The sequence below is a fragment of the Neodiprion pinetum genome, chromosome 7 (genome assembly GCF_021155775.2).
Source record: "Neodiprion pinetum isolate iyNeoPine1 chromosome 7, iyNeoPine1.2, whole genome shotgun sequence".
NCBI classification, from domain to species: Eukaryota; Metazoa; Arthropoda; class Insecta; order Hymenoptera; family Diprionidae; genus Neodiprion; species Neodiprion pinetum.
Window position 1 is genome coordinate 19,184,639 of NC_060238.1, and position 21,667 is coordinate 19,206,305.

General features: G+C 36.5%; 1 protein-coding gene across 2 annotated transcripts in view; it reads left to right on the top strand.

Moving 5' to 3' along the window:
- LOC124223139 (defective proboscis extension response 1) overlaps positions 1-21,667 on the top strand; it is a 377,291-nt gene that overhangs the window by 224,861 nt on the left and 130,763 nt on the right. The window lies entirely within an intron of this gene.

Here is a 21,667-nt window from a genome sequence, read left to right on the forward strand (position 1 = left end):
GCATGTTCATTTTTTGCGCGTCAGAAACAGATACCTATAAAGATATTTGTCAAAGACTGTCATAAACAGCCGATGACAGCTGTCAAAGGGTTTGCTAGATGCTTTTTGTTTTGTTTTCGGTATCTCACCCCACCGCCAACTTCATGCGTATACTATTGTTATTATAATCTTTTTTTACTATTGTTATTATAATCTTTTTTTACTATTGTTATTATAATCTTTTTCTACGTTCATTTGTTTGAAACTTTTTTATTAGATAGAGAGATATTCTTGAGTTAGATTTCTCATGGATTGAGGAATAATTTTTCTCGAACTCAGGGTTTCAAGAGGGAAGTTGGTCAATTTGCTAGCTGGTCAGGATGGTTTGAGAATTAATCTCCGTTCGACTTTTGAAAAATCAATAATTTCTCCATGGCAACTAGTTACCGATACGCAATGCGATCCCATGAATGCCACCGGTCGTTCCGCAACAGCTGGTAAAATAATTGACCTGAAAAACAGGCGTCGAAGACCTTTTATCTCTGAAACAAACGAACAGAATTTTGTTCCATCGTAACAAGCTTTATCTCCATGAAAGCTGAACCGAGCCAATACTTGTAAGGACAACGGATCAGTGCAATAGAGAATGATTGTGAATTATCAGTCTTCAAATTCTGATGGGGGTTTTATGGGGTTTCGGATGTTGTTATGGGGAGTTCACGGGGGTTCGGAATATTTTTTTACAGAGTTTCAGGTATTTCCGCGGGGACTTTATGAGATGTGAAGATTTCTTACGGGGCCTTTATGGAGTTATGGAAACGTTCCATAAGGTTTCTGATACTTCTGTGAGACTTTACGGGGTTCTGGAAATGTTATATGAGTTGTCTGATAATTCTGCGGGACTTTACGAGGCTCCGGAGTTTTCTTATGGTGTCTTTATGGGGTTTTCGATATGTTGTATGAGTTCGCTGATATTTCTGTGGGAATTTATGGAGTTTTGGAGATTTCTTATGGGGCCTTTGCGGAGTTTTGCAAATTTTCTACGAGTTTTCTGATATCTCTGCGGGACTTTACGGGGTTTCGGAGATTTCTTGTGGGGCCTACACGGAGTTTTGGAAATTTTTCGTAGAATTTCACGAAATTTTGTTTCCCGAATACCGTTGAGGTTTGAAAAATGTTCGCGGAAATTTTACCGAGCTTCGTTTATTTTCACGGTGACCCTGAATTCTGGTCTGCACGTGGATTTTTGAATATCTCGAATACTTGTAAATTATTAACCGTATACCCCCTCCCCCGTAGAGTGCCATCGGGATGAATTGCAGTCCATTAAATGCATTTCCATGGGTTAATAATTTTCCCGGTCAAAATCGTCGTCGTCCTCGCCGACATCCTCCGAGATTCGACACGGAAACGCTTTCAGCGTAATTATTCGCGCTACTGCAGAGAATCGACGCTCCGTGAGCATTGAATTGGGAGCGTCGGATTGAGATCCGTTAAATTATCGAAAATATTCATACGAGCGCGATATTATCCGCAGATTTTATCTAGCAATGAAACAACTTGAATCCCGCGATCCGCAAAAAAATGCATCGTAAAATCAAGCACCAAAGTTATATAAGGTGAAATTGGTGAAAAATGTGCGAGGGTTGGAAGAATTATCAAGACGCCGAGTACGAATTGAGATCATATTTCCAACCCTGGATTTCTTTTGTTTTCCCTTTTTCTGCTCAACCTGCCCGCGGCCATATTATCGCGAATATTATGCGCGTGTAACGAGGCGCCCGCTTTTTAAAACGAGGCACCACAAATGCGTCTTCTTTGCGCGCGGAGATACGAGGAGAAAGAATAATTTCTTTGAAAAGTTTTTGCCCGCACTTTTACGTATACGAAACCCAGGCGTAGGACGACGAAGTTATTCAAATTTTTACAAGAATTTACAGTCGACGTTTTTTTTTTTTTTGTATTTTTTTCCGCTCACCTTCTCTTTCTTTCTTTTTCAACCACTGCTACGCCGGTATCAGGGGGCTCGACGAAGCATCTCGGTATTATTTTTCCCCCATTTTCGCATTCGCCTGTTGAACGAAGAAAGCGAAACGTATGAATAAATTAGAATTTCTCTGGTTATCTTCTAAGGCGGGAGTTGATTCCGAAAATTGGCATATTTCGAAAGAGCTGGGCGACAGATATCACGACTCGATGTAGCCGTTCGCGAAGTTTTCGAAATAGGAAAAATAAAGAACATCCCTTCTCAGTCGGATGTAATCGGAAAGCTTTTGAACAACTTGAGAAACAGAATAACCTTAAGATTTGCTCTGATCGCAAAACAATCCTTGCGTAAATTTGGCACATTGCGATTTCGAAGAGATTAAGCAAAAATTTATTTAAAAATATACAATCGATGAACGAAAAAAAAAATCTGTTCCGAGCAAATCAGTCCATGTATTGTTCAAGCTTATTTACGTAATATTATCACCACTGTCATTATCAGTTTACAAAAAATTACTCGTTTCAACATATCGGAAAACTGCCAGAGTTTTATTAATAATTTCCCGGCACGTACTATTCGAATAATAAAATAAAAGAACGTATCTGCCTAAGGCTGAGTACGTAGAATGATATTGCAAACTCTGTAGAATATAAACACAATTACGTAAGTGATTTGTTAAACCGTTTGAAGCAAAAAAAAAAAAAGCTTTTTATTTTGAAACATTTCCGTGAAAATTTGAACGAAATGGAGGAAAAAAATTCCGTTTGATAAATTGCGCAAATTAGTTTTCACTCGTAAATATCTGAATCAAAAAACGCCGATTCATTAGCGTAATGGTGTATGAAAGCCGAAACTTTGCTACGCAAAAAGAAACATCGCGTCACGTCCTTCAATTTTGAATATTTTTCGGTACAATTGATATTTTGATGCAATACGCGTGTTACCTGAGCCACAAAAACATTTTCCGCCCAGCTTTACACGCTGCGCGCTGGAATAATCCGGAACCCGTAAAATTTACTGTACATCATCCACGCACCGTGAAAATTAACCTAATTATGTAGCTGGAAATTATTTCTAACCGCACAATTCGAGAAGTAGAATTGTGCTAAATGAATTACCCATTCATTGCACCGACAGACTCTGGGGAACATTTCATCCGTAAATCACGATGGATCTTCACTCGAAATAGAGAATTACAAGTATTTAGATCAGCAGTCCTTAGTAGCTTGTGAAATTTGATTAGTCATCGCGTAAAATTTCATCTCTTATTCAATCAGAAGCTTAATAATTTTCTGGAAATCTATTTTCCAATTACACTGCGAATTTTCGAAAAAAGACTTTAATTTTCCGTGAGCTTTTTTTGAAATGAAATTCCGTAGAAATTTTCTGTAAAAATCTTCAACACTGTCTTCTTCGATGAACCACGGTAAACATTCCTTGGATTTTGATTTCGATTTCTTTGCTCCTACTGCGTCATTCTTTCCTCTGGTATAATAAAGTGGCCTTTCAATTTTCGCGTAAACTTTCGAATAAAGAGAGGACAAAATTAATGTGAAATTTTATCTCCGGTGGATCGAAGAAACTACAGAGATGCGAGCTTGACGTAATTATAAAAAAAAAAAAAATACGACAGGCAGTTTCTCTTTACTTCCTGCACCGCGTCGTTTTTTCTGCGATTACTTGTGATGCCGCGCGGGAAAGGAAAAGTGATCCCTTTGGTCGCCGTTTTTACCGCGGGGTAAACGTTAAGGTAAAACAAAGCGAAATTTACGGGGCAAATCATTAGCGAAACGTTACCGGGGCGTTAGCATAATTAACTCTCGCTTTGTGACTGCCTACAGCAACGAAGCGCTCATCTCAGATGAAACTAACCTAAATTCGTCCAACCGTCGACTTTGGTTACGACGTTACGGCTCCTCGGGCAGTTTTGCCAACTGTCCACCGCAGTGCGTGGGCAAAGATTTAATGGGCAGGAAAATTTTCAAACTCCATACCCCTTTCGCTTCATCTGATACCTACTCCTAATTATTCCAGAGACAATTACAATTTGAATTTTTCATCGATCGCAAGTTGCGAAACAAAACTTCGGTCTGTCATCATTTATGAATTTTGAACTACAATTTTCATTCGTTATCAATTGCAAATTACAATTTCAATTTGTAATCGATTTCAAACTGCGAAACGAAACTTGAATTTTTCATCGTTTTCAAATTGTAAACTACAATTTTCATTCGTTATCAATTGCAAATTACAATTTCAATTCGCAATCTGTTTCAAACTGCGGAACAAAATATGAATTTGTCACGATTTTCAAACTGTAAGCTACAGATTTCATTCGTTATCAAATAAAAATTACAACTTTAATCTGTAGTCGACTTCAAACTGCAAAACAAAACTTCAATTTTTCTCCATTTCAAAAAGTAAACTACAATTTTCATTCGTTATCAATTGCAAATTACAATATCAATTTGTAATCGATTGCAAATTACAATTTCAATGTGTAATCGATTGCAAATTATTAAATCGCAACATACAATTCTTATTCGTTATCAATTACAAATTACAAAAAACAAGTTTTGTAATATTACAAAATTTTCAGCAAACAACTAAATGCAAATTTCTAAATGGCAGAATAACAACATTAAGTACGACTGTTGAAATTTGTAATCAACTTAGACTGCATTGAAAATAAATATATCACTTTTGTAATTTATAGTAAATTGCGTTCCAGTTACAAATTACAAATGTTGTGAAACTTTGTAATTAATTTTGTTTTAAATCACAATATACTTTTCCGATTTGTAATTGATTTTGAGTAATCAAGGAATCATTGGTTACCTCGATCGGATTATTTTCAAAATTTTTATCATCTTTACCGTTACATTTACAAGAGCGTTTGAGAAACTCGTCTTAAAAGATTACGAATGACGAGGCTCTTCGAAACCATAATCGAAACTGTCGAAAATACACCATACAAAACGTTTCAAATCCCTTGGCATTCAATTACAAACAATATTCGATTTCAAAGAAATTTACACTTCCGCTTTACAATAGCACAAAAGTTTCGTACAAAATATACCTTAACGTAGGCTGTGCTATTTTTCCCTTTCGAATATTCGATCCTCCGGCAGGGATTCTTTGCCGTAGAATGTAACAGGGCCAAAAAAAAAAAGAAAAAAAAAGAAAAAAAAGAAAAAAAGGACAAACGGAGAATAAAAAACGAAACGAAGCTTTCGCAACGCGTTGCGTTTGATCACGATTTGCTAACTGGATGGCCGGTTGGCTCGTGCCGAGTTTCAGTTGACATTTCAGCGTTGATCACAGGCTGCCGTTCGGCATATTTTTGCAAATGTAGGTATACACACATATGCGTGCACGGATGTACCTACAGTCGCCTCTATTCAGTCAATCGAAGCGGTATTTCAGGCGGCCAGGCAGCGAACCGCGCAGGTTTTCGCCTACGACAAACAGGCCGGTAAACAAGCCTCGGCGAGCGAGCAAACAAACCCGAGAGACAGTCGACCGGATTGGCGAACAAACAATACCTGCGACAAAGAGCGGATGCAGGGGTTCAAACTGGCCGTTATGTAAGTTCGACGCCTGCGCGTGTGCCCGAAAAATCCGGGAGTCACGCGTCGCGTGGCGATTATTTATTTGATTAAAATGGGTGTGAATTCTGTGAACGGAAATCGTAAAACGAAAATGTGAGAGTATGGAATTTTTGGCAAAACGAATAACTGTTTTATACAATTTTTGAAAGGCGCAGCAAGGAATTGTGCAGGAGAAGGGACGTTGAAAAAATGCATACGTTTGCTTTTTTTTTTTTTGGACGATCTTTGGACCCTCCCCCAAAATAATACGTCACAAATCTCACACCCACCCTTTCTCTCTCATTTTTTCTTCGCCGCCCTTTTTGTTCTATTGATTCATAATTCGACATATATTTTAAAACTTTCTGCAACGAAACACATTTCAGGTTTTCGATATGCAAAATTTGAATAACAGAAGAGATTTTTGTCGCTTGGCATTGAACAAAGATGGGCAGTCCTTCGTTTCTATCTCTACGAAATTCTCGTGCCGGAACATAAATTCTAAACGCCAAAAACCGAACATCGCATACCCCCCCCCGCCCCTGAAAGAAAACTTATTTGTTGCTCAACCATAAAGTCGAAATAACTCAAAAATGTCGAGTGTTGAAAACAAAAACATAAAATCGTAATAATGGAGGTCATTTAATTTATTTGGGTTTGAAAACTCCTCGCCTTTATTCCGTTTGCAGGTTGATAATCACGCTTCTTTGTTGATACCTTGCTTTCGTGAATCGCATTTTTCAATACTTTTCTTACGGATATTTGAAGAAAAATTGTGTTGACCATAGGTTCATTCAAAAATAATACAAGATTTTTGAGTACTGATGAACATCGAGTTTAAGCATCAAATATGTTGTATATTCATATTGTCATTGATATTATCATTCAGTTTTTATAAATAAATATTTATTTTAAGCAGGTGTGTTGAGCTAAAAAAATTACGTGCCTGCAGTTAGTTTGAATTATTCAGTGGGTGCTCTTGTCGATTTCGATGCTGGCTTATATATGTAGGGAATTTGTTAATATTATTATTATTAACGTGAGATTGTGTTCTTCAAATTTTATTACATTTTCTTTCTCTCAAATATTCGACAAGACTGACAAACTGAGGCTCAGCTGAACAAGAATCAGTTATTCATTCATACCTGTCGCTCTAGCACTATTCTACATGCAATTCTGAACAAAAACACTTAGCCTCATTTTCATTTGAGGCAGAAATAAAAAAATGGCACGGATTTTACGAAATCGCAATACTGAATTCGTAGAATTTGTGCCATTTCTTTATTTCGACTTCAAATGAAAATGTGTTGGAGTATTTTTGTTCAGAATTGCATTGAACATCGCATTTCACAAAATGTTCAAGTAAAACTGCAAGTATTTGCTAAAATTTCTCGACATTTCCGTACCAAATGAGATTTCCTTATGTTTAACGGTTTGCAGATTTTTTAGATGAGTGGTAAATCGGAATTTTTCAAAATTTCAACGATTCGATGTTTGGCTTTCTTTACTTTGACCGATTTACGTTTGGAATTTTTTGTATCTCAACTATGGTGGACAAAAATTTCGAATTCGTTCTAACCCGGAGAAAAAAACTCGGTCCAGGGGTTTTTGGGGTCGCTGATTACGAATCTGAAATCAGACTTTGAAAATCCAGTACGGCGAGTCCAGTCATCGACCCCAAAAATCCCTGCACAAAGTTTTTTAACCGTCCACCACATTGGGTCCACCATCTTGAATTTTCAAAATCTGATTTAAGATTCGTAATTAATGACCCCAAAATCCATAGAATATTATATCATTATAAAAATCGACTCAGCGCAATAATGTGTGACTGAAAGGCTTAACTTTGGTAAATGGAAAGATTATCCGTAATAAAATTACGTGCAAATCTGACCATTAGCTTCAATTTCGGTCCGGCATATTTACTCTGAAATTTTTTCGCATTATAGGATTTACAAAATTAAAGATGTTGAAATTCTCATAAAAAATCGTGACGAGCAAATCGATGTTTGATCATCCGTAGCAGAAGTAACACTGTTTTAAAAAATTTGGAAACCATAAAGAACAATTCGCGAGTCTCTGACGAAATCCAAAATTACGAACGTCTTTCGACAGTTTCGCTACCCACAAATCCAGAGCCAACATTTTTGCCCCGATCGGTGTTTTCTCCGCGTCTGCATTCGACAAAATTTCGCCAAGTCATCGTCCGCTTTCCAGCCAACATTTCCTCGTTTCCTTACGAGGAAACGGAGCGGAGGGAATTTCGATAATGGGGTTTGATCAAAGCGGCTCGCATAATAACCCGAAAATTCTGGAGACTGCCCGGAGAGCCGGGAACCCCGGAGAATTGAACCGTTTGATTTCCCTCCGCTGTGGCTACCTGTCACCCCGATGGGCGGCCAAGCCTGGTCCATTGATTACCGGGTAACAAGATTCGCACGGGATCTCAAAGACCGGTACACGGGAAAGCCGAGACCTAATCCTGGCTGTATATTAGCGAGCGTCGCCTCGTTGCCCGTCAGGGTACCCATGCTAAATAGTTTCTGCACCACGAAATTAATTTCGCGATTCAATCTATACGCCTAATACACGAGCAAATCCACCAACTTTCGCCCGGCTTTCCACCCTCGAAGAAATTTCGATGTGTTATAGCGCGCAGTAATGCGAATATAGATTTTCAAATCTCGCGCCATTTCTCTGCGGCTAAAAGTTGACGATCGATTGACCGACGGGCACACCGTGCAAGTCGCTCGGACACGTCAGCGCCGTTTGCATCTTGTTCCGGAAATTGACGAGCAGGTCCGAGCCAAGCCGATTGTTTGTTTGATTATTTAACGTCAAATTGATAACGGAAACGAATTAATTTTTTTGTTAAAGTTTAATGCAAACGCGAAGAGAAAGGTGATTGTTAAAAGCTTATTATCGAATTAATGTTTTTTGTTTTATTTGATATTATTTTAATATTTTATATAAGCCTTTTTTTATATTTACAATTTTAATTACAATTATTTATTCAGACGACTGTTTTCTGCAAATTCACTGAACCATTATTTCTTTTATCCTATTGGCATCGTGGAATATTCAATTATTCAACATTGATAAGATATTGATTACGATCAAGAAATAGCAATATCGAATTGACTGGTGAAAAGGAGAAAATATGTTTCTAGGGAATCTGTGGAAAATAGTATTTTGATTAAAATGAGATACTGTAGAGTGAAATTAAGGGAATCTATGCGATTTTTAACAATTTTGAAGCGATTTGAAATGAAACATCGATATCTAAGCTGTTGTTTGTGATTCTAGAATGTTCTATTCTTGTGTGTTTTAAAGAAATCTTCACAGCTTAGGGATATAACAGTTTGATAAAATGAATCAACAGCAGCGATTTATGACCAAATACCCTTCTGAAAAACCTAATTAAGAAAAGCGTGACATGATACGATATTTCAGTATATGGGGCATTCCACGCCAAATCGACCAGGGTCTGATCCTCGTCCTCTTGGATTTGATCCGCGATTTTTTACATTGTTGTCCCAACTCTGAAAAGCACTCAATTTTTTTTCCAACAAATGTAGTTTTACTCATGATTTTTGAAAAACAACACGTCTTTCGAAGTAATATAAAAATTTGAAAAATTCTCAAAAATCTTGTGTCATATATCCAAATTCATAGACTCAGAGTTGCAATCATTTGTCAAAATAAATAAAAATGGTTACTGAAAAACGTGAAAAAATTCTTAAAAATCCTGGATTATGTATAAAAATGTTTCAACAGCGTCCTACAAAATATTGACAATTGCTTCTATTTCCTTTTCAATTAATTTCTTTAAAAGCTCGAAAAAAACAAAAAAAAAACAAAGAAGATTCGAAAAAAAACGCCGCTCCAACTGAAAGCTTAAGCCTCGACTTGAAAAGTTTCTATCAATTATTTTTCAACATAGATAAAAATTGTTTTGGAAAAATGTGAAAATTTATAACAAACCTTTTTCCTTGGCTTCGGAATGCAATAAGTTGATAAATCTGCAGTTCAACGTAGCGGCCACAATACTGGCCCCGGATATCGAACCGATCGGGAATTAGAGCTTACGCGAAAAGCTCAGTCTGGGTATGTACTTATCTGGTTAGCGGTTGACCGGGCAGCCAGGAGTCATCGACCGATAAATTTCTCTTTCGAACCGTTGTACGTACCTATAAAAGCGTACACACCTTATACCCATCGGGTTTCGTGGGTGGGGGGTCGGGGTGGGGGAGGGGGGGGGGGGGGCGATCGACGGGAAGCATAGAAATTCCTCTCCTCTTTTTCAGAATTCCCTTTTTCATCTTTTTTTTTTTTTTTTTTTTTTTTTTTTCAATACCTTATCACAGTATGCGCGGTTGGTTTAGCGGATGGAAGAACCGTTCGGTGGTAAGAAAAGCGGGGCCAAACGCATTGAAAGGTCAAAAAGCAGCAGCCGCAGTCACTTGGCGGATACCGCAGAAAACCGTCCGACTATTCACGGTCCACACTTGAATACTCGATAACACATTCTCGTATTCAGGTATACGTGTACAGGGCATTCCGTTACATATAAATTTTTGTTACCGTACAGTCCTGAACGATTATCAATTTTTTTTTTTAAATCCAAGTAAAAAATCGTAGAGAATTTTTTATGCCGGAATTAAATAAAATTTTCTACTTGTGATACTGTACTTTTTGATAATAATCAGTTGCAATATTTATACATATATATATATATATATATATATATATATATATATTTTTTTTTTTTTGAACTTATTTTGATAATTTGATGTTGAATACTCACGTCTGAATTAGTTGAACAAGAAAAAAAAAAAAAAACAAAACAAAAATTGAAATAAACAGAAAATTTTTTACCGACAACTTTTAATCTAACGATGAATTAAATATCAGTGATAAATTCAATTTTTGTTCTGATCAATTTAACGGATTCGTTCCGTGATCGAATCCGCTGATTTTTGTTGTTATTCTTTTTTGTTTACACCTACAGTCTGTAAAAATGAAATTTACTTTTTAAAAAATAACTTCGATTACATATCTGAAAATTTTAATGAAAATAAATTTCACGTTCTTCAACATAATTTCAACATCGTGTTTGTTGTGCGTTCCAGAGTGTATTTCAGAATTGTTCCAACAACTTTCAAACGGTGCCAAAATAATTTTATCAATTTGTAAATAAAACCCGTGTTAAAAGTAACTGAAAAAAAAAAAATAAATAAATAAATTACAGTTTTTTTAAAAAGTTTTCGAGAATTCTGAAAAGCATTAAAACGTAGACAAGAAAATGTGGTACAATTATTTACTAATTGGTGCAATCATAGTCGCTAATACAACATTTTCTGATCATCGCAGCATCGAATAATGTAAATACAAGATTCTCTGGTCAAAGCTAGAAAACTAACTTTCATTACGTGTCCAGAACTATATTTTGTCCCTTGTGTTATTTAAAAAAAAAAAAGTGAAAATCGTTGAGAACTGCATAGGAAACCCACAAGTGGAAACTCCTCTCTGCGCAAAGAGGAAAATAAATTCTTCGATTCCATCATTTTCCGGTTCAAAAAAGGAGCGTCCTGTATCCCTTCCCACACACCACGCGGCTTCTGTATTTCCGCGAAAAGGAGATTTCAGCTGTGACGTGACCGGAAGAATGACGTATAAAGCTCAAACGCGCTGCATTAGACTTGAAAGTGGGTTTCCATCCACGGCGGAACGACTCCCTCAGCTTCTTTCAAACGAAGAGCCCGTGTCTGCAGGACCACCACCCACCTCCTTCAGCCATTGCGCGAGAAATTTCACCGCGCCGTTGAAGGAGTTGAACGTGGGGAAAAAAAAAAGTCGGCATTGTATACCTGCAACATCAGCTGCTATCTTCCCTCGAGTTTGACGTCTTGATTTGCACGTTATTAAAAAAAAAAAAAAATTCCATCAACAATTGCTTCATCTTTTCTTAATTCTATTCTTGCATCGTGCGTGTGATTCGATGTAACAAAAAGTTCAGCTTACGTCGTGTTCGGATAACGATGTGAAAATAAGAGAGATGATAAGTCTGTAAAATACGATATTTCATACATTTGAAACGCATATTTCGTTTCATTTTCCATCAATTTATGATCGACTTTTTAATTCTTATACTGTTGGCTTTGATTATATTTTTATAGTTTCGGTTGATCGTATTTTTCGGTTACTCAAATTTTTCAATCGACTAATCGTACATCGCTAATTCTAACCGTTAACAGAATTAAAAATTAGGTTGTGAAAAAATGCAAAGTTTGGTTCAATTATATCCGGTAGTTTGCCTTTCTGTGAGTTGTTAAATAAATAAATAAGTAAGTAAAAAATAATATAAAATAAATAATAAAAAGCTTGATAATAAACGTATACTAAAAACGCTTGGAATCCATCGGCTGACTAACTGAGATCTCAGAATGGCCGTTAAATTTGTTAAATTCAATGCACAGGGGTAGTTTGCACCCTCCTTAGGGGTGCATATGGACAGTACTGGGGGTTGCACCTATTCTCGGCCTAAAATCGTACCGTATCAAAATAAACATTCACATAAATCTAATCCGAAAACACTGTTTAAAAACATTGTTTTGCCGATTCACCCCGTTTTCACCCCATTTTAAGGGTTGTTTTTGTTTTTAATCAACTTTTCACATTAAATTCGTATTCAACGTTGCGAGCGAATCATACCTCGACTCCCTTCCCTCTGTGCACAGACGCATAGTACGCTCACCATCACCATCATATCCAATCTACCGACGCGACGCAATTCAAATTACGTCCTTTGAAGTGCGACGCGTTTCCGTTTCCGTTTCCGCCTCTCGATCACTTGCCACCCCCGCCTCGACCGGCCTTCATCGCCTGATCTCATCCCTACAGGGACACCTGTACCCTCTGCCAACCGAAAGCCCTCGATGATGGACGTATGGAGAACCGGATGTGCTTGTGTTCGTTTCATCACTCAATCGTGCCCTTTTATGCCCCTTTGCCTCTTTTTCCACCATTTTTTGCATTACCTTGTACGCAGAATTCTCCGCAATCTCAATATGCTTCTGACCCTCTTCATATCCAATCTCTTCTTCCAATCAGTTGGACGTTTGAACAAACTTAAGGATGGAAAGGACCCACCGTCTCTGACAGAATTTATATATCGAGGAAAAATAGTTTAAAATATCTACAGCAATGTTATTTACGCTGATGATGGTCGTCGTTAATTACATAACATGCGTGCTGTCTGATGGAAGTTAATTTGAGCAATTTTTAATAACACAAACTGAGACATCCACAACTTGACAAAAGGACTTGTCATAAATTAGAATGTCCAACGTGGTACGATTTTCGTGATTTCAGGTCCTACCATACCTTGTTATCTTGTTGAAAAAACTCGGGGAGTTTGTACCTTCTCCTCCTTGATTTCATAGAATTATAAATGCGTCAGTTGCACGAATATTAGCGTAACCAAACCAATCCGATTCAATTGCAAGTTACTGAAACAGGTGGGGCAAGCATGGAACCCCCTATGTGGGCAATTAATTTAGTTATTAAACATAATCCTAATAGAGAAACAAAACTTTATATCGTTGAAATATTTGAAGGGGTAGGTAAATTAATTAGTGAATTACTTACAATTTTTAATAATCGATTTTTTAACGGTCAGGGTTTCATTAGAATGTTTTTCGCAAGACAGCCGCAATGGTGTGCGTGTAATACGCGTCAATTACAATTGTTGTTAATTACGAGGACAACTGGTGCAACTGATTCTCATTACGTGTCACCGTTGCTACTACGGTGTGCGCCGGATATTGCGCTACGTAACAGTTGGATAACGTGCTGATAACCGTACTGAAACAACGTTCAGATAATGCGAATAGCCGGATTGGTTCGTCTGGATTCTGCAGCGAACTGCGGGACGTGCGAGTGAATTTCTCTAACCGTTGAATTCACTGCTTTTTAAAAATCGGCTAAGACTTGATCGACAGAAATGTGCTCTTGCCATCGGTCTCTTGGGCGTGGAAAAATTCCGGGTCATTAGTCGCTTCGGATAATTGAATTATAAGCGAAATAAAATTCCAAGTGGACTGACGACGGCCATTTTGTAGATCTTTACTGTAGAAGTTATGAAGGAATCCTAACCTCATTTAATTTATCCTTTACCTATGATAGCTGTTACGTGCTACGAATGGAGAATGAAAAAAAAATAATCCCCCCTGGTTGGATATTTATGTAATAATTTTAGGTTAGGTTACGCTTGAATACAAGGAAAATCTGTTTAATCATTTCGAGACCAATCTGACCCTAGGCAGAGATCTGAGCGTACTTAAAATGTCTTTCTCTCCCCACGCATGAAATCAAAATTCGTTGCTTTGGGGTCGCTTCGGAGGCTGTTCCACATCGTAGAAATCAATTAATTAAACTCCGAGGTTGAATAGGGGTGAAACTAGCCTCGTGACGGACCCTCTGGGTCCTGGCTTACTCGCTGGCTGGCCTCGCACGAGTCCCTCGGAGGATTAACATGGCCATAAAAGTAAGCCAATGCTTCTCCTGCCGCAGGACCGTTACGATTGAATCAATTAAATACCAAATTTTACCCCAATCGATTCTACCAATTCAACATTTCACTTCAGTCGCCGGGTTGGTCATTGAGGAGGCATCGAAACCTCCGAGGTGAATAAAGTACGCCAGGACCTGAGACCCATTTTCCGGCGATCAACCCTCGACATTAAGCCATTATGAAAGAAATCAGCCTTATGAAAATTTCATGGGATTCATTTTTAGACCGTGTTTTAAAAAACCTTAGAATACATATAACTACAAGATGCATCGTAATATACGAATGTATGAATGGAATACATGAAAAGAATCAAAACACATAAAACAATTACAACTGTGCATCGTTCCAGTTGATTTATGATTGTTACCCTGGTAGAAAAGATCCGATGATTTTCAAGGGAATGATGACAAGATGTGCTAAAAAGTAGACGACAGATTCTTTAAATTCGCTGCGAATCCATGAAAAACAAATACATGTTATTTTTCGAATTGTGTATTCTTTCGAGCTTGCAAGATCTTTCAGTTTTTTTTTTATAATTTACACGTGAAATTACAAATCTTCCTATTCAATTGTAAATTTTTCTAAGAATTCGTGAAACATTACAATAGTATGTAGACTTTTACTCTCATTTCCAGGAGCCGTGGAGTTTTTTTTTATTTTTATTTTAGTCTTGAAAAATATTCAATTTCGTATCGTAAATTTCAGTAAAAGTTCAAACCCTTTCACCAAAATTTACGAGTTTTATTTCAAATCTTTTTGGAGAAGTTGATCTTTCATTCTGTTACAGATAAGTGTAAACAATCGCGAGTAATATAAAAAAAAAAAAAAAAACCCATTTCCTACGACAAACAAAGATTTTCTACGATCAAAGTTTTTTTTCTTATTTTCGTAGAATATAGTAGCAATTATTTTCACTTCCACTTGGCATCCTCAGATATGCCCGAGATTTGGTAAACCATTGTTGGAAACAAAATATACTTATATCGTGTTGACCCGATTCCTTGAAAGTCATTTTCTAAATTGTTCAACAACGTTCATCTTCTAGCCTAAGTTTTCGGGAACGTTAACGTTACTAATTTCACAGTGTTTGGCCGTTCTCAGGCATGTACACAGCGAGAACGAATAAAACCTGTATTTACATAGTAATAACGAAGGATTTCAATGTTTACCTCGTAACGCGAACAGCGAATCCAGAGTAAATATTGGAATGCGAGAGGGGCGGGGGCGGTCTTCGAATCACTTCTGACCGGTAATCTCGTCAGTCAGATCGTAACACCCGACGTGTAACGACGCGTGTCATTCTAAAGTGCCAATGGTGGTACAGTGCGTGTGTTAGTGAGTGTGATTAATTCGTATTACCGACATCGAAGAAAAGGTAACGAAAGGCATTAATTACATCGACATCTTTCTTTCGTCAAGGTTTTTATCGCCCTTTTTTACTCCTCCTCCCTTGAGATTGTCACAACAACCTCGATCCAGCAGGATGTATGTGAACCTGGCTTCCCAAATGTTAGAATCTTACAAATTACCTCCAGATTTACTTGCATCCACCACTGTTCCACGGTTACTGATTGATTTTAACGATAGTTTCGTAGAATTAGACTCTTCGAATCGCCGGGAATTGATGAGCTTCAATCACCATAGAGAATCCCCAAATAGTGTGCCTACATCTTAAACATAACCTATACAAAGTTCCCGTCACACGTAGAGCCTGTATTTAGGCTTTCCGGCGGTTAACGGTAGGGAAAAATTCAAAAGTTGTAGTTTTGCTTAAAAGTCTGTTTCTGCGAGTCTATACGGTCGCTAAATACGATAGTAAGCTCGGTTTTTGAGAATATTCAATACTCATGCCTATGCAGCGAGATTATATAAGGCTGTACTACATGACTCTCCTTTAGCACGTTTTTTTTTTTTTTTTTTTTTTTTTATACCACTACGTTACATATACTCAAGGTATAACTTTTATTAGGTGTTGTGTAGCCACCTAGCGGCTCATACTTGAACGACGCTTTACGCGTGCTTGTCTAAAACCTTGTCCCTTTCATGCGCGTATTTTTGTATGCAATCAATTGTTTCAACAAGACTTGGATGTGGGGTTTTCAAGGTCGCTGATAACGAATCTGGAATCAGATTATCGAAATTCAAGATGGCGAATTTGATATGGTGAACCAAAAAAACAAAAATATCGCTCTAGTTTCGAAATTTCGTATATGTGGATTATCGAGGGTTACTGATGATGAATTATATATTCATTTCTCAAAATTCAAAAAATTCAAATGAGCAGGCCCAATTACTTATCGGCGATCCCAAAAACTCCTATGTACAAAATTTCAAAGTTAGCGTGATATTTTTGATTTTTTGGCCCGCCATATCGGATCCGCGATTTAGAATTTCGGAATTTCGATTTCAGATTCTCTATCAATGACCTCAAAAACCCCTGAATACAAATTTTTGACAGATTTCTCCGCAGCGCCTATATTTAGGTTTTACGGCGGCCTAAAGGTTAAGTCGTGTTTTTTCCTGAACATGCATCGTTAACTCAACGTTGCTAATTTCACCCTCGCAAAATGGATGTGACCTTCCCGAGTGCATCATTTTGTTGATACACCGTTGCTACTTACCCATCATCCAATTTTATCTCATATATTTTTCGCCAAAGAACGAGGCGAGAAGTTTTTTGTGGCTGATTCAGTTCTTTCCCATCTTTGTTCCCATTGAAATCAGGTTAAAGGTCATTCCTTTACACTGAGAAATAATCGAGTGGATTCAAAACCGCTTTTCAAAGATTTCAATTCGACCCCGGTGAAGCGGAGCGTTAATTTTTCCGGAGAATCAGTGCCTCTCCATTAAACCGAGAATTATTACCATTCCGACATTTCGATCGATTTTGGAAGAAAATGGATGGAATATGATTGAAGAATTCATCTCGACGTAGGATCAAGTCTCCTCAATTTTTTCTCAATATACTATGGATCAAAATGATCGAAATAACTCCAGATTAATCCTTCGATAGATTTTTTGAAAAAAGTCATGTCGGGTGAAAACTAATCTGAAAGAATATCAAATCGACACGATATTAATTTTTAATATATATATGTACTGAACTAAAATGAATTGGTACAAAAAAATTGACAACCAATTCTGACACGATGCATTTTTTTAAATTCTATGCAACTTCGGATCCAATTAAACTGAAAATCAAAATACAACGAATGTCAATAACTCGAGATAAATAGTTTCAATTCTTCTCGTTCACTTCGAAGACATTTTGTTTGTGAAAACTCTCAAAAAAAAAAAAAAAAAACATGAAAAAAGTATCTCACAAATTTGACTTCAGAAATGTTTTTCCGAATATTCACGCGATGCGTTTCGTATCACCTGTTTGTATTATAAATCTCAACGGCAATACGCCATGTAAAAAAAAAAAACAAGAAATGACCAAAAAGAGAAAAAAGAACGGTTATTCATGGATACATTCGCAAAAACTATTGTTCAGTAGGATAGATTGGATCAAACAATGACTTCTTTCGAACTACGAATGTAACACGTTCCGCATCCAGTCGTCTTATCGTGAGTAGCCAATGAAATTTTTCAATCACGTATCGAACATTGGCACAACATTTACTCCCGTATAATTGGACGAAATATTTTTTCCACATTTGTTTACTGGCGCGTCTATCCACGAATACAACAAACGCGAACGTTACGAGGGCGCCGAATCATCGCTCGATATGATCCATCCTCCCACCGGAACAACAACGTACAAATCCTATCCCGCCGGGGACTTAAATTTCACGCCAGAATAACAAAGCTCGTTATCATTCGGCATTGATAATCCCGTTCCATAATCAGTTATTCGATTTCCACGAATCCCGCACTGCGGTTGAGAAGGTATAACCGAACTCTCCGATCAACAAACCAGAAACACTTTTTACATATTTTCGATCGAAGGCAATTAATCCAAGCCTTCAAATTTCGAAAAATGAAGCCCGTTTTTATCTTTTTTCTCTCAAATTTATATTCGTGCAAACATATTTCAATTGTTTCATACTCCGTCTATATTTAAGGTGCGAGATTCCATGAAAGTGGCACAATTGTTACAATGACAGTTTCACGATCAAATTGTTATTGCTAATCATATTTATTTATTGGTGCAATTATCAATAATATTCTTTTAACGTTATACGGTGTAATGTCACGTGCAAAAAACTTTATCCTGCTGCATTGACAATTTTTTATGATAAGGCGTTCTAACCACGCTGATGAGAAAGATGTCTATAAATTATTAGTAGTTCTCCACAGTGTTTATAATCTTAATAAATTTAGTACACGGTATTATCAGTTTTCTGAACACTTTTTGCCGTTTAACGTGTAACGTTGTGTTTTTTTGTGCACTGTACGAGCAACATTTTCACTGATAATTTCATGATTCAATGATCAAACTACAAGTCTTACGGAAATAAGTTTGAAATTAAGTTTATTGAAAATTTGATGTTCTGCGAATTTAGTTGTTACTATTTTTAATGTTTCATCGTTCATTTTCAATGTTAACCATATTATATTCAACAATAACCATGCTGGAATATGTTTGGCGCGCTGTAAATAAAAACCTAAACGCTATACGGAAAAAAGTTTTAGGCAAAAGTTGTAGAAAATTTTATTATCTACGAAAATTGTTTTTTTTTTTTTTTCCTTTTTGTCATACGATGCACGGTTCACGAGATATTCGATGGCGAATGGACAAAAGTTCGACGGGATGAATTCCCGAAAGTCAAATTACCGACAGTTAAAAACGTAAAAAGTTGTATCGTAGAAAAATAAAAATTGAGAAGGCAAAAATGCATAAATAAATTTATGACGATTTTTTTTTTATTACCATTTTTTTGGATAATGGGCAAGATTACGAGGGACAAAATATTGAATTGCGAAAATACCGAAGAATCGAAAAGACGACTCTTAAAATGTCAGACTCGTGCAGTTTTCGAAAATTTACGGAATCCGAATTTATCAATAACGACTTACCAAATACTCGAAAAGTCAAAATCCCACTGAGATATAATAGACATTTTTGTTTTCTAATACTTATTTTTTCTACGCAACAACTTTTTCGTGTTTATAATATTTTTCTACGTTTTCAACTATCGATAATTTGACTTTCGGGATTTTGTTCCTTCGAAATTTTTGCTCTTTCGCATTTTTTTACCCCACCCGCTAGATGGCGCATAAATCGTTCATCGATCGATCGATGCGCGACTCTAATAATCGCAAACTTCGAACCAAGCTTTTTTTTTTCAATGTAGCTGCAAGTTGGCGACAAGAGATATCCCCTCATGTGTTATTATTGATTAAACGTTAATAATTCCATCTCGATTTTCTCCAAAGTTGTTTAGTCGATCATTTCACATAACCCAATAAGCCCTCGCACAATGCCTGCGAAGTTTGCCATTTGGAACATACACCCGTGCACATTGATGCCACTGTTTGATGAAAATATCAGCATCGTCAATACACCGTTTTACGTCAATTATCAACTGACATGAAACTAACAAAAAAAGTCAAATTCCCATTCGGTACGGCTGACGTAAAATGCTCCATAGATAATGACGATGTTTTTTATTGATTATTTAAATCAAATCTCATTGATTTCTCATCGCATTCCATGCTAACTCAACCTACCATCAAAATTGACGCCTTTGATTTGGTCAAAATTGTTTCATCTTTTTTGACTCTGGGAAAAAGTATTCTACGATTTTTTCCGAATTTTTTTTATCCAGCCATACGCTAGATGTGATTTTTTCAAATTTTAGTTTTTTTTTTTAATGCCCCTGACATTTTCGAAAATGCATGAATTCGAATGTTTCTTTTTCTGAAATTGTGTGTTTTTCAATGGAGATTTCAAGAATTTGATTAAAAATATTTAAACGACAGCGAAAGGGATGAAAAAATATTTAAGAATAAAAACTATGTTCCTTATTGCTAGACGGATTTATTATTTTCACGATTTAAGATTACCTCCATTTGTAATCTCTTATCGATATTTTATTTTATGAGTCATTAGAAATCGTGCTTATATCAGACTAATTGTAAGTCATATGATATTAGGTTTTTTGTTTGTTTTTCAAATTTCGCTAATTTTAATAAAGATTTTGAAGAAATAGAAAAAATCGTTTACGAACGACGCGACCAGGCCGAAAATTTGTGAAATAAGAAGCAGTTTTTTTTTTTTTGTGATCATCAACAACCGTACGTTACACGTATTGCTGATGAAATTAATGATTTTTGGGCAGTAAATTTCAGACAATTTCAGACGGTTGTTAACGCAGTTATTTTTGGCAATCAGTGAGTATATAATTACAATACGAAAGTATTCGGTTGGTCGATCCAACTTTCAATGAAATCATTCCGTCAGTCTCGAAATGTGAAAAGTGAATCACACAAGTTCCGACAACGAGTCTTCCCCAAAATAAGGACATTTCAAGGAAAAAATCACTTTGAAAATTGATCGTGACTGATTGTCTGGCGTCTTTGGAAATACAATAGCTGACCCCCCAAATAACTGTTCTTCCAACTAATTCGCCCGGTTTAATATTTAATATTATAATATATAATAAAAATGAACCCCTTACGACAAGCAACGAATTAGCAGTTTTTTTTAATTTTTATTCTCGTCCTGAGCGAAGGTATTTCATCTTCGGCCAAAAGTTTTCTCTTCATTATAGAAACAGCAGGTGCCGGCTTACCAAAATATTTTCTAAGGTTTCCCATGGTTTTGTTAAACCCGAAATTATCCATTAGTATGTTAATATTCTTCTCGTACACGTTAACTCATTATTTTCGTAAATCAGGAATCTTTATATCATTCGAATCATCGTGTGTTGTGTGGTGTTGCGACAATAATCATCCAACAAGTCTTACATTGTCGAGCAATTTGAATGAAAATGTAAAAACAAAATTCCCGGCAATGTCGTATAGATTTTCCGCAACAAGTATCAATTTTAAAATTAAAGGAACGTGCTTTGTAATACGTAGAATTCATTCGGTTTATCACTGCTGAGCTTTGAAAGAAATAAAAGATTAATCAATATCGAAACACTTTTTGACGAACACACATTCTGTATAATACATTATACACCAATAAAGGAATCTTCGATTTCGAAAGAAGTGAACACGGAGTAAAGAAAAGGAGCAGATTTACTCAAAAGAACAGGAAAAGAGGGACGCATCAAAGCTTTTGATCGAAAACACCCATGTCCACTACATTTTTTACTACAAACGTAACAAATATCACTTTGCGCACGGTAGTTTTCACTGTTTTTAGAGTAAATTCTGTGCTTTCCAAAGTATATTTTACAAAAAAAACACTGAAATATCCCTCCTGTCCCTCAGCTTTTAGTAAAATACTGATCTTCTATTTTTACCGTAAATCGGGTAACGTTCAAAGTCTCGTAAGAACTCAACGTACGATCAAATTATACGACAAGACGACCACGGCTCTAAGGTAACGGGTGTTCGCATATGAAAGGAAAGTAGAGGTTA